A 14,768-nucleotide genomic window follows, 5' to 3' on the forward strand; every position below is an offset into this window, starting at 1 on the left:
TTGTGTCACTGCACAGACCTGACAGTGCCCTGCATTCCATATTCACTAAAAGCTTTCACACCAATAATGATGCGTGGCTCCCACTACCCATCCTAGTAGGCCAACGGGCTGTAGAAGGAGGAGTCATAAGCAGTCTTCAAAGGACTCCTGTTGCCTCCGAGCAAAGGGCTCTGAAGCCACAAGCTGAAAACAGTGCCCAAGTGCGGAGGGAAGGCAATGTACATCAGAACCAAAATGGCAGATTCTTGTGGCTGAGACACGAAACGTTCCTTGAGCCACAGAGAGAACTGGCAGCTCCTGAATCAAGAAGTTGCTTGGATTTTCTTTTTATCCTCTCCTGCCAAATAAAACTAAAATATCTTTGCATCCAAAATGAAAATTCAGCATGCCCTGATAATTCTTCATTGATAGCAAATCTCATCCAGCCATGGCCTATCATTCCCTGACAATTTTCCATCTCATAACAAAGGAGTAACAGTATTTCTAATAGTAATGAACTATTCTATTGCATGAGAACTTAACACCATCAACACCACCTCAAGAAAAAAATGAAAGAAAGAAAAAAAAAACTCCACTAAGAAGAAAACATTTTTACTGTAAAATGCAAAAAATATAAACATGCTTCAATAATAAAGCAACAAATGGAATCTTTTCTCAACATAAGAATCCAGAAAGTAGTATCCCCAAATAAATATAACAGTCATTCAATTCTAAACTAGGAAGAGTTGTCAACAATATTATAGAAGTGTGTGTGTTTTTTTCCAAACAACTAAAAACATGGAATCCTATCCTAAAACTATAAGGCCCCGCAGCCTTCCCTTAAGCACTGACATAGAAGGGTCTCTCTGAAGAACCAAATCATCTCTCACCTTTGATCAAAGCTTTTCAATTTCAGCTGACTTGAAACTGTTCCATTTCAACTGATTTTAACACCAAATCTATGAGGAATTATCCCCATTTTACAAATAGGAGAATGGAGTCTCAAAGATTTGACAGTTGGTTAATGGGCTGGGATTCAACAGATCTCATGGCTCCTGGTTTAGTGTTCTTTCTAATATTGACATCTCTTACTTGTTTCATTTGTGGATTGCTTCAAAATGAGGGCATGGCTTTGAATCAGGGGAAAGAAGAAGGGATAAAGAGGAGACGGTATAAAGAAATACACATTATAATCACCTCCGGAAGATCCAAGCTTCCCACATCAGACAAGTACCCCCTAAGAACCTCTAAAGCATCTTTTGTGTGTGTGTGTTGGCAGGGTGGGGAATAAGACAGCTCTATCTCTTATTGCTTTGATCTGTTAGGTAACCATATTTAACTTACTGTGTTTTCCCACTAACAACAAAGACATGAGATTTTTATTTTTCCTAAAAGAGCACAGAGATTTTTAAAAGATTTGAATTGTCGGTGTAATTTAAAAAAGAGAGAGAGAAAGAAAGAAAAGAAAAGAAAAAAAGGAAAAGAAAAATGGTGAATTGAGTTTCCTCCCCCACTTCAACAATTAGATAGTTATAGGACCTGGACCAATTGCTTAAATTCTCTAGGCCTTCCCTCATTTGTATGCTAACTTAGGAAATCTCTATGGTCCTTTTCAGTCCTACAATATCATGATGCTAAGAAGTTACTTAGTCCCAATCATGCACACAGAGCAATGTGTAAGGCCCCAAAATACCTGAGCCTCTCCAGAGTTCAGAAACTAGTTGAACTATTAGTATATTAAATCAAAAGAACAGAACAAGGTAAGCAAGTTAACTTTTTAATAAAATCCAAAGTGATACAGATATGTAAATGCAACACATAAACAAAAACTGTCAATGTGGAATGAAACAGTCCATAACATGCCACAAAACGATGGGGCTTTTAGCTATATAACTGGAAAGGTCAGAAACTGAAATAAGAAAATGACTTTCTAGGTGGGTAGATATTTTTATCTGCAGTCATTAGAGTCAAGAATGATCATGGCTTGGGGATGCCACCGGTTGATGCCAACAGGAATGATTTGAGGAGCAATGGGAGACAAAGTTAAATAAGCAAGAAGGAACCGAATGTAATTAATGTTCAAAGCCAAAGGTGGAAATTTAGCTTTATCTTGGAGGCAATGGAGAAATGTTAAAGAAATTCAGAGCACAGATATAAAATGCTAGTGGTTGTGTTTTAGAAAAGAATCATATACTCTGAAATGATTTACACTCTCATCCCTAACATGAGGCACACGAAAAATATTTTTTAAAAAGCCTCCTTTGTATCATCACATCCAGCCCTAACACAAATCTTGGTGTGTGTGTGTGTGTGTTTTAAAGGAATTTCCAAATGATTCATTGATTGTTGAATTCTGTAGACTAGATTTTCACCAAAAAGTTTTTTTTTCCATCAAATGATATTGTGAAGTGCTGCATATTACATATTTCCCTAACAAATTCACAAAATAAAAATAACTAGGACATTACAGTCTGTAGGCAGTTTTGAAGGAAAGAATATTTTTTAAGTGTATATGACAGCATTCCTCAAACGTACTTAATCATGGAACTTTTTTTTTTTTTTTTAAAGATTTTATTTATTTATTTGACAGAGAGACAGCGAGAGAGGGAACACAAGCAGGGGGAGTGAGAGAGGGAGAAGCAGGCTTCCCGCTGAGCAGGGAGCCCGATGCGGGGCTCGATCCCAGGGCTCTGGGATCATGACCTGAGCCGAAGGCAGACGCCCAACGACTGAGCCACCCAGGCGCCCCCATGGAACTTTTAAAAATAAGATATTTATTAACATAATGCAGAACTAGTGTTTCACAGTATACCTCCTTAGAACTAATACCATGAACATTTAGTCGTAAGAGAATGAAACTCAACAGAAAATGAAATTCATTAGTAACTGACACAAACACATAAAAATACATACAATTCATTCTCTTTTATCAGCATTAGAGACCAACATGAACTTACAATTTCTGTTAGCACTTGCTCATTCTCCACATCAGTGGTTCCAACCTTGGCTACATATTGAAGTCATGGGCCACTTAAAAAAAAAAAAATTACTAATGCCCTAACTTTATTTCCAGAACAGTTAAATCAGAATCTCTAAGTTCGGGCATCAATAGTTTTTAAAAGGTCCTTGGACAAACACACCAAGGACGATTAAGAACACTGCTGTAGATTAAGAGTTTACCAACACTAAAATGGTTAATGGTAGAGTTTGGGAAATGAGAATAGGAACATGAACTCCAGCTAATTCAGCTAAAAAATCTGTCCCTGAAAAATTGAGAATTGGCTATATTTATTCCGCATACAACACGAGATCTCAAATATTCTTGGCTTTTTTTTCTCTATACTTGTTCATCATTATACTCGTGGTTTCACACTAATACTACAGTATGCTAAACTGATAGCCAAAGATTTCTTTAAGGGTGTCTTTAATTTTATACAAATAGAACCAAATTTTCTATTATTTGCCAAATTTGAACTACTGGTCTCAGAAGTTTTAGTCTGATGTCCATAAAACACGGCCAGAAGTAAACTGCAAAGCCAAAACTTTGAACTGTCTTTCTGAAAAAAACATTTTTTGAAAAACGTATACCATAGAAGGTTCAGGACTTACTTAAATGATGCTATTTATTTTACAGCCATCATTCCAAACTTGGAAAATTTATCACCCAAAATGCAATGAAGGCACTACAGTAGTTGAAAACTCGTGTTTCAAAGCATTGGAGAATGCATTTATCATCCAGGAAAGTAGTGGGAAGAAGAAAGTAATATCACGTCCCTAAACCCAGCACTTACAAAGCGGTCAAAAGCTGCAAAACAAATTATATTGCAAAATGTGTGGTTATCTTTTTAAATTTCATCATCTTTCAGGAGACAATGAATACAGACAACAGGATCCCCTAAATTTAATCTGGATTTCAAATCCTTCTACTCATCCTCTCAACTTTTCACTTGGATGTGTGCATAATTAATTTAGATGAAATGATATAATGATATATATCACTTTCAACTCATCTGTTTTCTGAACCATATGACAGAGAAACAGTCTCCCCTCTCCCTTGTTTTACCTTTGCAAAGGCACTTAAGTTGGTTCTTTCTGCCAGGAATGCCTTTCCATTTTGCCTCCATTAAGACATTGAAGTCATGAAATCACAGGTCTGGAAGACATCTTCACCTAATCTAATCCCTGCTCTCTGCCAGAAACTCTCCCACAAAGTCTTATCTAATCTCACCCAACACAGTAATCATACTCAGTTCACATACCCCTTATATGTCTACTCAAACACTCTCTCTTCTAGAGTGTGACCTTCTTGAAGACAGGGGTCCAAGAGCCACCTTTTCATTCTGCAGTCCTGTAGCTGGACAGTGTCTAGCTCCCAGCGAAGTCAGTAAGTATCTCATGAGTGGCATCCTATTGTAAAGCCAATACATAATCATTCACTCTAGCCCCTTGTATAAGCATTTTCCCCCTTTGCTTGAAAACTCTTTGAAGGTAGAAATTATTTCTTCTTTAGCAGTCCCATGGACCCTAGAAGACAACAGGAGAGTTTTTAGATTCACAGCTTATGAGGTAGTTCATCGTACTTTTAATGTATGAGAGGGATACTAAAGTGGAGTGGTACTCAAATGAGAAGAAACACATATCCATGTTCCAGTTAAGTACTGAAATATATACTGTCTCCTCAATTTTGTTAATACCTCCCTCTCAAGGCACTGGCTGAAGAAAAACAGGCTCTCCAAACCTGCAAACCAGAGGGAAACCTATGGCACCGAGCTTCTCAAACAGCATCCCCTACTGACTTACAACCATTGTCTTCGAAGATCCCATAGAAAAATTAACAAGAAGTTCTACTTAAGAAAAGAACTTCAAACTAAGTTAGACATTTTCTCATTCACAGGGGATTAAGGTTTCCTGGTAACTCCAAAGTAAACAGGCACATGGGAATTGAAGCTGGGGTGGTTTTATTCTCTCAAAAAAGTAACTGATGGGGGTGCCTGGGTGGCTCAGTCTGTTAAGCAGCTGCCTTCGGCTCAGGTCATGATCCCGGGGTCCTGGGATCAAGCCCCGCATCGGGCTCCCTGCTCAGTGGAGAGTCGGCTCAGGTCATGATCCCGGGGTCCTGGGATCAAGCCCCGCATCGGGCTCCCTGCTCAGTGGAGAGTCGGCTCAGGTCATGATCCCAGGGTCCTGGGATCGAGCCCCGCATCGGGCTCCCTGCTCAGTGGAGAGTCTGCTTCCCCTTCTCCCTCTGCCTGCCTGTCTGCCTACTCGTGCTCTCTCTCTCTGTCAAATAAATAAATAAAATCTTAAAAAAAAAGCTTTAAAAAAAAGGTAATTGATGGTGAACTCAAGAAAAAACTAAGAAAGAAATACAGGAACTTCTATATATTTGACAGTAGTTGGTTTCATCTCTGGCTAAATTCCTTCATTCCCCACCTATCATCACTTTAACCATTAAGAAGCAGAAAATTTGAATGACTGATAATCTAGGGTGACCACAGTACTAGAAGTAGTAAATGCTACTAAGGAAGGAAACACATACTTACACACTTCTCACAGCATTTTGATTCACCAAAGGAAAGAAAAAAGAAAGGTAATGAAATCTAGTTTTTCACTACATGAAGTGCCAAAAGGCAACTCTTTTAAGAAGGAATTTATGCCCAAAGAAATAAAAAACTGCAAAAGAACTAGTTTGGGACAAGCCACAACTGCTAAACATACAAAAAAAGAGAATAACATTCAGAATATTTAATAATTTAATTCAAGGATCATGTTACATAAAGAGGCACAGAGTAACAAAGAGCTCTCCTTAACCACAATTAAGAAAAACAGAGAATGTTTCATGCTGTACTAATCCCTCTGCATGCTGGCTGACTACAAACTTCCCACAAAAGGTATAATATTGACTGAAACAACATTAATATCAATGGCCAAAAAGAAGAATGAAATCCCACAACAAAATCTTTTTGAAAAATAAGGACAGCACAAGCTTTTTCCACCTAGGATATTAATAGCAATGACCTTATTATTCCTTGAATAATGCTGGCAACTGACTAGCAAAAAGAAACACACCCTGAATAAGAAAGAATACTATTCACATACAGTGTGTGTGTGTGTGTGTGTATAAAGTATTCATCATACACTAGTATAGTGGGTTTTTTTCATGTTTTAAAGACACTGTGGTACTGCTGCTATAATTTTAATGACAGGTTTTAAGAAAATGTCCTTATGCCTCATCTAAAGAGCACTGCTCCTTTAAAGATAAAATTTAATTTGAGCCATTTGTTGAGGAGTTAAACTACTCTACACATAATGCATAAGCCTTTTGAAGAGAGGGCAATTATATAATTATTCAAGTAATTGGATGCCTTTTATGTGTTTTAGTCTGCATCTTGATTACAAGGCCTCACAACTTCTCAACTACATCAAGAAAAGGGGAGAAGACTCCAAGGACACCTATAGATCAAACTTTGAGAAGCAACACAAACTGTGCTAACTCTCTGTAGGAGCATCTCTCACTTCTGACATATCTGCTTGGCTCTCTGTTTTCTGTTCCATGTTGCCTTCCGTGGATGGGCTTCTTCTGCTTACTTACAGCTGCTTCTCCCTTGTAATTCCAGATTTTCCATTGCCAACTCCATCCCCCTGGCTTCTCCCTCACCCATCCTACATCATGACTTTTCCCATTCCATTCCCACTACTACTCTGGGTCTTAGTTTCCCAATTTGTTAGAGGTGAATCTCATTCCATGAGTTTTCAGAGCCCATCACACTGGTCATGGCCAGTGCCTATAGAAAGTTCATCACTGGATCTGGTACCCACATCTAGGTCCATCAGCTGTGGCTGGATGAGCTGGGAAATAGAGTGAAGTAGTGCAAAACATGGCTTGCTCCTCTCCTTCTTCACAGCAGGGTATGTGGGAAGGCAGGTATGGAATGAAGTACATATATTTAAAAGTACTATTCAGGTGTCGGAGCCGCTGCCGCCAAGTCCGGGTCTAGCCTCATGCACAGCTGATGCCTGCCCGCCCTATGTGCACTCCCGATTCCTTTTGGTTCTAAGTCCAAAATGGCAACTCTCAAAGATCAGCTGATTCAGAATCTTCTTAAGGAAGAACATACCCCCCAGAATAAGATTACGGTTGTTGGGGTTGGCGCTGTAGGCATGGCTTGTGCCAACAGTATCTTAATGAAGGACTTGGCAGATGAACTTGCTCTTGTTGATGTCATGGAAGACAGACTGAAGGGAGAGATGATGGATCTCCAGCATGGCAGCCTTTTCCTTAGAACACCAAAAATTGTCCCTGGCAAAGATTATAATGTGACTGCAAACTCCAAGCTGGTTATTATCACAGCTAGGGCACGTCAGCAAGAGGGAGAAAGCCGTCTTAATTTGGTCCAGCGAAACGTGAACATCTTTAAGTTCATCATTCCTAATATCGTAAAATATAGCCCAAACTGCAAGTTGCTTGTCGTTTCCAATCCAGTGGCTATCTTGACCTACGTGGCTTGGAAGATAAGTGGCTTTCCCAAAAACCGTGTTATTGGAAGTGGTTGCAGTCTGGATTCAGCCCGGTTCCGTTACCTAATGGGGGAAAGACTGGGAGTTCACCCATTAAGCTGTCACGGGTGGGTCCTTGGAGCATGGAGACTCCAGTGTGCCTGTATGGAGTGGAGTGAACGCTGCTGGTGTCTCTCTGAAGAATCTGCACCCTGACTTAGGCACTGATGCAGATAAGGAACAGTGGAAAGAAGTTCACAAACAGGTGGTTGACAGTGCCTATGAGGTGATCAAACTGAAAGGCTACACTTCCTGGGCCATTGGACTGTCTGTGGCAGATCTGGCCGAAAGTATAATGAAGAATCTTAGGCGGGTGCATCCTATTTCCACCATGCTTAAGGGTCTCTATGGAATTAAAGATGATGTCTTCCTTGTGTCCCTTGCATCTTGGGACAGAATGGAATTTCAGATGTTGTGAAGGTGACTCTGACTCCTGAGGAGGAGGCCCATTTGAAGAAGAGTGCAAATACACTTTGGGGGATCCAAAAGGAGCTGCGGTTTTAAAGTTTTCTAATGTACCACTTCACTGTCTAGACTACAGCAGGATTTTAGCTGGAGGTTGTGTATACTGTCCTTATTATCTGATCTGTTACTCAAGTAATATAAAAATGGCCTAAGAAAAAACATCCATTTCCTAAAGTTCCAAGCAGGAATGGTTCACCAAACCCTGCAGCTGTATCCTGATGCTGGATGATACCTGTCTTTGTAGCCCTAAATTGGTCAACGTAAGTTAGCCCCACCGTCTCAGAGGCAGCAGTGCAGAGCTGTGGTTGCTCTTCACACCAGATGTGTGTTTACTGTGTGTTCTGTCACTTCGGGTTCCTTCCCCCAATACCTGACATGCCTAGTCCATCTTTTCCAGTCAGTCACGTCCTGGGATCCAATGTATAAATTCAATATTGCGTGTATTGCGTGTAACTGTTCCAAAGGATCTGATTTTGCGTACCATGTATGTCAGAATATAGTGTACATGGCCATATAATGTAAAAAGACAATGCAACCAGCTAAGTGTCATAACCAACTAAAATACCAAATAAATTTTGAACAGCGAAAAAAATAAAAGTACTATTCAGAGACACAAGCAAGGTAAGAGTTGAGAATAAATTCCAAAATAATCTACTTTGTCTAAAAAAAAAATGCAAAATATTAAACACATCAAGAAGAAGGTTGTCCTTTAAAAAAAAGAAAGAGTCCCAAAATTCAAGAAAGGACCGGTTCATGAGATTACAACAAACCATTATTTTAAGTCTTCTAGATAGAATAAAATATCGGAGGTACAAACTTCAAAACGACCAACTTCAATGTGATTTTGAAACCATACCATTTATTTTACTGTATTAATTGGCCTCCAGCCTTGCAGTTGTCCATCTCATGCACTGTAACAACCCTACTTCAGAACCCTACTTAGCATAACTTGTAGCTTTAGATAGAACTTCTCTCAACTACAGAAGCACAGCCCACCCAAGGGAGCATGATAACTGCTCATTTAAAGAAAATCACTTACGTTTTATGAACAATAGTAAAAAAAATAGTTAAAGTCAGAAAAGGACTCTTCAAGTCAGATGCCACCACCTAGCTGTCTGACCTTGAAAAAACTCAATCCAAGACTATTCAGAGCACTGTCTGGAAGGTAAAAACACCATCACCACATACAACTTTAAAATGTACTAATTCTTCTGTGAACTCACTTAAGTCAATAAGGCTTAATTAAGCTCTTTACTAAATGTCATAGCATTCACTTGAGTCACACTAAATGGCACTACACTGACCTCATCATTTTTATGGACTGTAATCCTTCAGCTGAGTTTTTTACCCTAGATAATGTTATGGAGTCCATAAAAGAAAGAACATCACACAGCTTTGACTAGTGGGTCACAGAACCAGGTGAACTCTTTCAGGGACATGCTTTCTACACTTTCATATGCTGGCCACCATAATGGCGACACTGTCTCCAAGCCAAATGTCAGGTCATGAGCTTAGAGAGACAGAACATGTGAGCTATATCTAAGTGGGCCTTGACCTGCCAGTCTGAAAGCAATTATCCTCATTTTATGTTATATACCTAGCAATGAATTAGGGCCAGCCTTCTTCAGCTGGGTGAAGAATGGCAAGAAAAGCCAATTCTTCATGTCTGTACCAACGCACAGTACCTGAAGGTTAGGTAATCTTTAGCTACTTCTGAATCACATCAATATCACAGGTATTATGGCCTCATTATAACTGTACAGACAAAATATCATACCCAGATATTGCTGCCACATTTAAGATGGGACGCTGACCTTGAAAGTGAACAGAATGGTGAGAGGTCTGCAAATTAAGTCATATGATAAAGCAGAAACTAAGTATCTTTAGTCTAAAGAAGACATAGAGATGTTGTAAAAACCATCTTCAAAAATTTTTCTACCTCCAAATGGCAAAACAAGGGCAAATGGGGAGGGCCTTTCTAAAAAATTAGCACTGACTAAAACATGACCTGCCTTGTATATACCTGAGATTTACTCTGTTTACAACTGTTGTGATACAGAAGATACAGATACAAACTTCAGTACTTGATGGGAAGCAGAACCAGATGACCTCTCAGACTCCTTTCAACAAAATTTTGTATATGCTATAAATTGACAACAATTTATGCATCTGTGAACAACCTCAAACTATTAGCCATGATGATCTGCTTTTCTCCATGACATGGTAGTGGTTGTTAATCTTGGTTTTAAAAGTATTAGATGCTCACTATAGGAAAGTATAGAGAAAGAATAAAAATGAACCATAATTACCCACAGCCAAGACAATTGCTGTTATCATTTGGTATAACTCCTGCCCAATCATTTTTCAAGGCATAAATATATGTAAGAAAATTTGAGACAAGCTGTTTATATACCTTCTATTCTGATTTTTGCATTTATATGATAACCATTTTCTCAATTCCTTAATTATTTACCAAAAAAGTATGATTTTTAATGCCTACCTAATAATATAAAGTTTGGATATAGCATATTTCAAGCATTACATTAAGCACGTAGGTTATTTTTGATTAATTTTAATTATTATACATATTACCACATGAACATCCTTTTACAATGATCTTCAGACACCTCTCTGATGATGTTCTATGTATATACAAGACTGAATTTATCTTTCTTAGATATAAAAATATTTGAATCATATGACAATCAAAGGACATAATTAAATATACACACATACACAAACTACCAAAGCAATTGCAAGGCTCCTCTGATTAGAACTAATCAAACTTAATCCTTCCTCAGAAATAGTTAATGCCACTGTCTTGAAAAATTGCTTCTAATCTTCACAAATATGTTTATATTTGCATATTATCAGTTATTAGTGTAATTCTTGCTTATCTGTGTAATGTGAAAATTGTCCTGAAATCTTAATATCAACCATAAATAAATAAGTTTGTATCTCAATATTTTTCAATTAAAAAAAATGTTGACAACTATAGGAATTAAGGACTTTAGTCCACTCAGGGAGAGCATTTTACAAAATAATATAAAAGCCATTTTAAACTAAGACCGATAAATCACTTAACTGGACCTTTCAACTGTCATTCTATGCCAGGTACATGCATGTCACTAATCCAGAGTCCTGCCTAATAACACTTCTTAACCTATTTTCATGAATTCAGTTTGATTTTCCACATAAACCAATGCTTTGAGTTTGGTTTCAAGAAGAGAGAAGAATATTTTAACTGGAAAAAACTAAACCTCACCAGATACTCATTTAAGATTATTATTCACTTAAAAAAATCATAGTAGTAATTAGGGTATATTGACTACCATCAAGATATGTTTTACAGGAATCTTAATGACATCCCCGACTCCATGGTTGCAGAGAGAGGAAAAAAATACAAAATGGGTTTTCATAAAGCAGTTGTGTGAAATGGTTACCAGAAATAAAGCCAAAATTGGGGCGCCTGGGTGGCTCAGTTGGTTAAGCAACTGCCTTCGGCTCAGGTCATGATCCTGGAGTCCCGGGATCGAGTCCTGCATCGGGCTCCCTGTTCGGCGAGGAGCCTGCTTCTCCCGCTAACCCTCCCCGCTCTCATGTACTCTCTCTCTCGCTCTCTCAAATAAATAAATAAATCTTAAAAAAAAAAAAAAAAAGGAAATAAAGCCAAAATAGAACATGACAATTGAACTCTACAGGTATTATACAGCCTGCTATAAACATGGGCCCAACACCCAGGCTTCTCATGTCAGATAAAACACCAAGACAGAACTTAGAAATCCAGACGAATGGATGATGAACAAGTTACTTAGATGGCCTTTTTCATAATATTTTCTCACTCTTATCTGCTAGATAATAGAGAGCAAATTACAAGGCATTAAAAATAGGACATCAAGGGGTGCCTGGGTGGCTCAGTCAGTTGAGTGTTCGACTCTTGATTTCAGCTCAGATCAGGACCTCAGGGTCCTGGGATGGAGCCCCACATCTGGCTCTGTACTCAGCAGGGAGTCAGCTTGAGGATTCTCTCCTTTTCCCTCTGTCCTTGCCCCCACTCTCCCTCTTGCTCTCATGATCTCTCTCTCTCAAATAAATAAATAAATCTTTTAAAAAACACAGGATCAGGACGCCTGGGTGGCTCAGTCGGTTAAGCGTCTGCCTTTGGCTCAGGTCATGATCCCAAGGTCCTGGGATGGAGTCCTGAATAGGGCTCCCTGCTCAGTGGGGGCTCTGCTTCTCCCTCTCCCTCTGCCCCTTCCCCCTGCTTGTGTGCACGCATTCTCTCTCGTACTCTCTCTCTCTCAAATAAATAAATAAATAAAATCTTCAAAAAAAACAAAAAACACTTACCTTAACAACTTTCAAAAAGATGATTAGACAACCTATTTTGGAAGGGTTGTTCCATTTTTCTAAGTTTTATACATGGCCAGTCAAAGGAGAGAACCATGACAACAAATTCTCTCATTGAAACTTACTCTCAGGGCCACAGTGTTATAATCAGGAATAAGAACTCAGCATCTCTGAATGTTAGCTTCAAGATTTAACTGCCCATTAGTGGTGACATCCATTGCTGATCACCTTTGCATAAGATTAGAATCAACACTGTAATGCTGCATAGCCTTCTCCACACATCTTCAGAACTGTGACATCAAGTACTCTTCACTGTATATACATCTTTTTGTAATGTGTGAATTGTGAATCATGTGGATACATTACCGTTTAAAACAAACACTAAGATTAAAACTTTAAAATATCCTTATTTTATTTAAATAGAATTTAAAATGTTTAAGCATAAAGTCTCAGTGAGTATATCATAGGCTATAGTTAATTAAACTCATTTTTAAATAATTAAACCAAAGCTTATTTCTATTACCAGAGGAATATCTATTCAACACATACAAAAAAATGACCAGTGGGAAAAGTAGAAGCAATTCTATAATTTCTGCCTTGGCCCCTGCCCCAGTAAAAAGATTAAAGAAGTCCCCATCCAAGATCATCTGAAACACTCATTTTGTGGTGCAGAGGGAAACAAACACTCCTTCCACAATTTTCCCCAGAAGACAACACTTGCTACTTTCCAGTCTTAAAATGATAAAAGTAATGTTTGCCTTAAAAGGATGAGTTTGAGGGTACTAAAAATACACCACATAGGCCACCAAACAGTATCTTATTTATGTTAGTCTTACTGTTAGCTTTCATGAAAAGCCATAGTTTATGTGTCAGTTTTCCAAACTGACACATTTTAAGACTATAAACTACCCCTACATTAAAAAATGTTATGTGTACTTTGGGGAGAAATAAATGTGTATAACCTGATGCAATGGAAAACATAGCTTTCATCAATTATGATGCTGACTGCATTTTGTCTTCTTCAGCCACTGGGATTCAGGATGCCTAAGTAAAGCACTGTGTTTGATGAGTCACATTTGCAGCACAATCGCTACACTCAACCCCACCTAATATACTGTAACACATTTTCCCCTCTGATTTGGCCATAATCATTTCACAAGAAAAAAAAAGAACTGATTAAAAGGAAACAGGACAGACAGTGAGTAAGCCATGAACAACTGCCCAAAGAACTGTAAAAACCCTGGCAGATCATTTCCATGTGTTTCAATTAAAGTTGCCATGAGAGGTGGACAACAAGCAAGAAAGAACTGATAAAGTTGTATCCATTCCCTCCTTTTTGTAAGTATAGTTAGAGCCAAAGAATAAAAAGTACAATTACTGGAGATCTTGCAAAGCATTCATACAGAAAAACATTTGGAATGTATCCAATGCAAACAGTCTGATTTATAATTCTACAAGCCAATCAGAGAATATTAAAAAAGCACTTTATATGCGTTTTTAATATACACAGAAAAAAAAGGCTAAGGGTATATAAATAGTTCTCTTTCAAAGATGGGATGACAGATTACATGTTTTCTTTTTTTCTGTGTTAAATATATATTTGTTCTAGACAATTTAGAAATGACTTGTAATAAGGAAAAAAACAAATTTTATATATATGTATATATATATATAATAAATGACTAGGCAGTTAAAATGTATAGATTAATGTGTGATAAATAACATTTACAGTTTTAGGAAAATTTTCTAATTATACTGAATTTTCCTACCAAATGATTTCCTCCATTAAGAAGTGTTTATAGGTTGAATTGTGTCCCACAAAAATTCCTATGTTGAAATCCTAATTCCCAATACCTCAGAATGTGACCTTATTTGGAAATAGGGTCACTGCAGATGTAATTAGTAAGATGAGATCACTGGGGTGAGCCCTAATCCAGTATGACCTTACAAAAAAAGAAAATTTGGATAGAGAGACACACATACAAGGAGGATGCCTATAAAGGCAAAGGCAATGATAGGGATGACACTTCTACAAGCCAAGGAACACCAAAAATGGTAAGCAAACCACCAAAAGCTTGGAGAGAGGAATGGAACAGATTCTCCCTCAGTCTGTAGAAGGAACCAACCGTGTTGACACCTTGCTCTTGGACTCCTACCTCCAGAACTGTGAGACAGTCAATTTCTGTTGCCACCCAGTTTGTGATACTCTGTTACAGTGGCCCTAACAAACTAACACAAAAGGTTTTCAAGCATACCACAGGAAGACATTACACTCCGACCATACCCATTTTTCATAACTATCTGCCTTTTGGTAGACAGTGCTTGCAAAAATCAATCCTCCTTCCATACGCTCCTCCACCCCCACCCCCATGAGTACAGTTAGGTAAGGCTACATAACTAAGTTTTCTCCAATTGAA

General features: G+C 38.2%; 1 protein-coding gene and 1 pseudogene across 1 annotated transcript in view; one reads left to right on the forward strand and one right to left on the reverse strand.

The window, feature by feature from the left end:
- BICC1 (BicC family RNA binding protein 1) overlaps nucleotides 1–14,768 on the reverse strand; it is a 246,719-nt gene that overhangs the window by 153,223 nt on the left and 78,728 nt on the right. The gene's annotated exons all lie outside the window — the stretch shown is intronic.
- On the forward strand, nucleotides 6,995–8,073 carry LOC102737384 (L-lactate dehydrogenase A chain pseudogene; annotated as a pseudogene).

Source organism: Leptonychotes weddellii, chromosome 6 (assembly GCF_054177405.1).
Source record: "Leptonychotes weddellii isolate Sample4059 chromosome 6, ASM5417740v2, whole genome shotgun sequence".
NCBI classification, from domain to species: domain Eukaryota; kingdom Metazoa; phylum Chordata; class Mammalia; order Carnivora; family Phocidae; genus Leptonychotes; species Leptonychotes weddellii.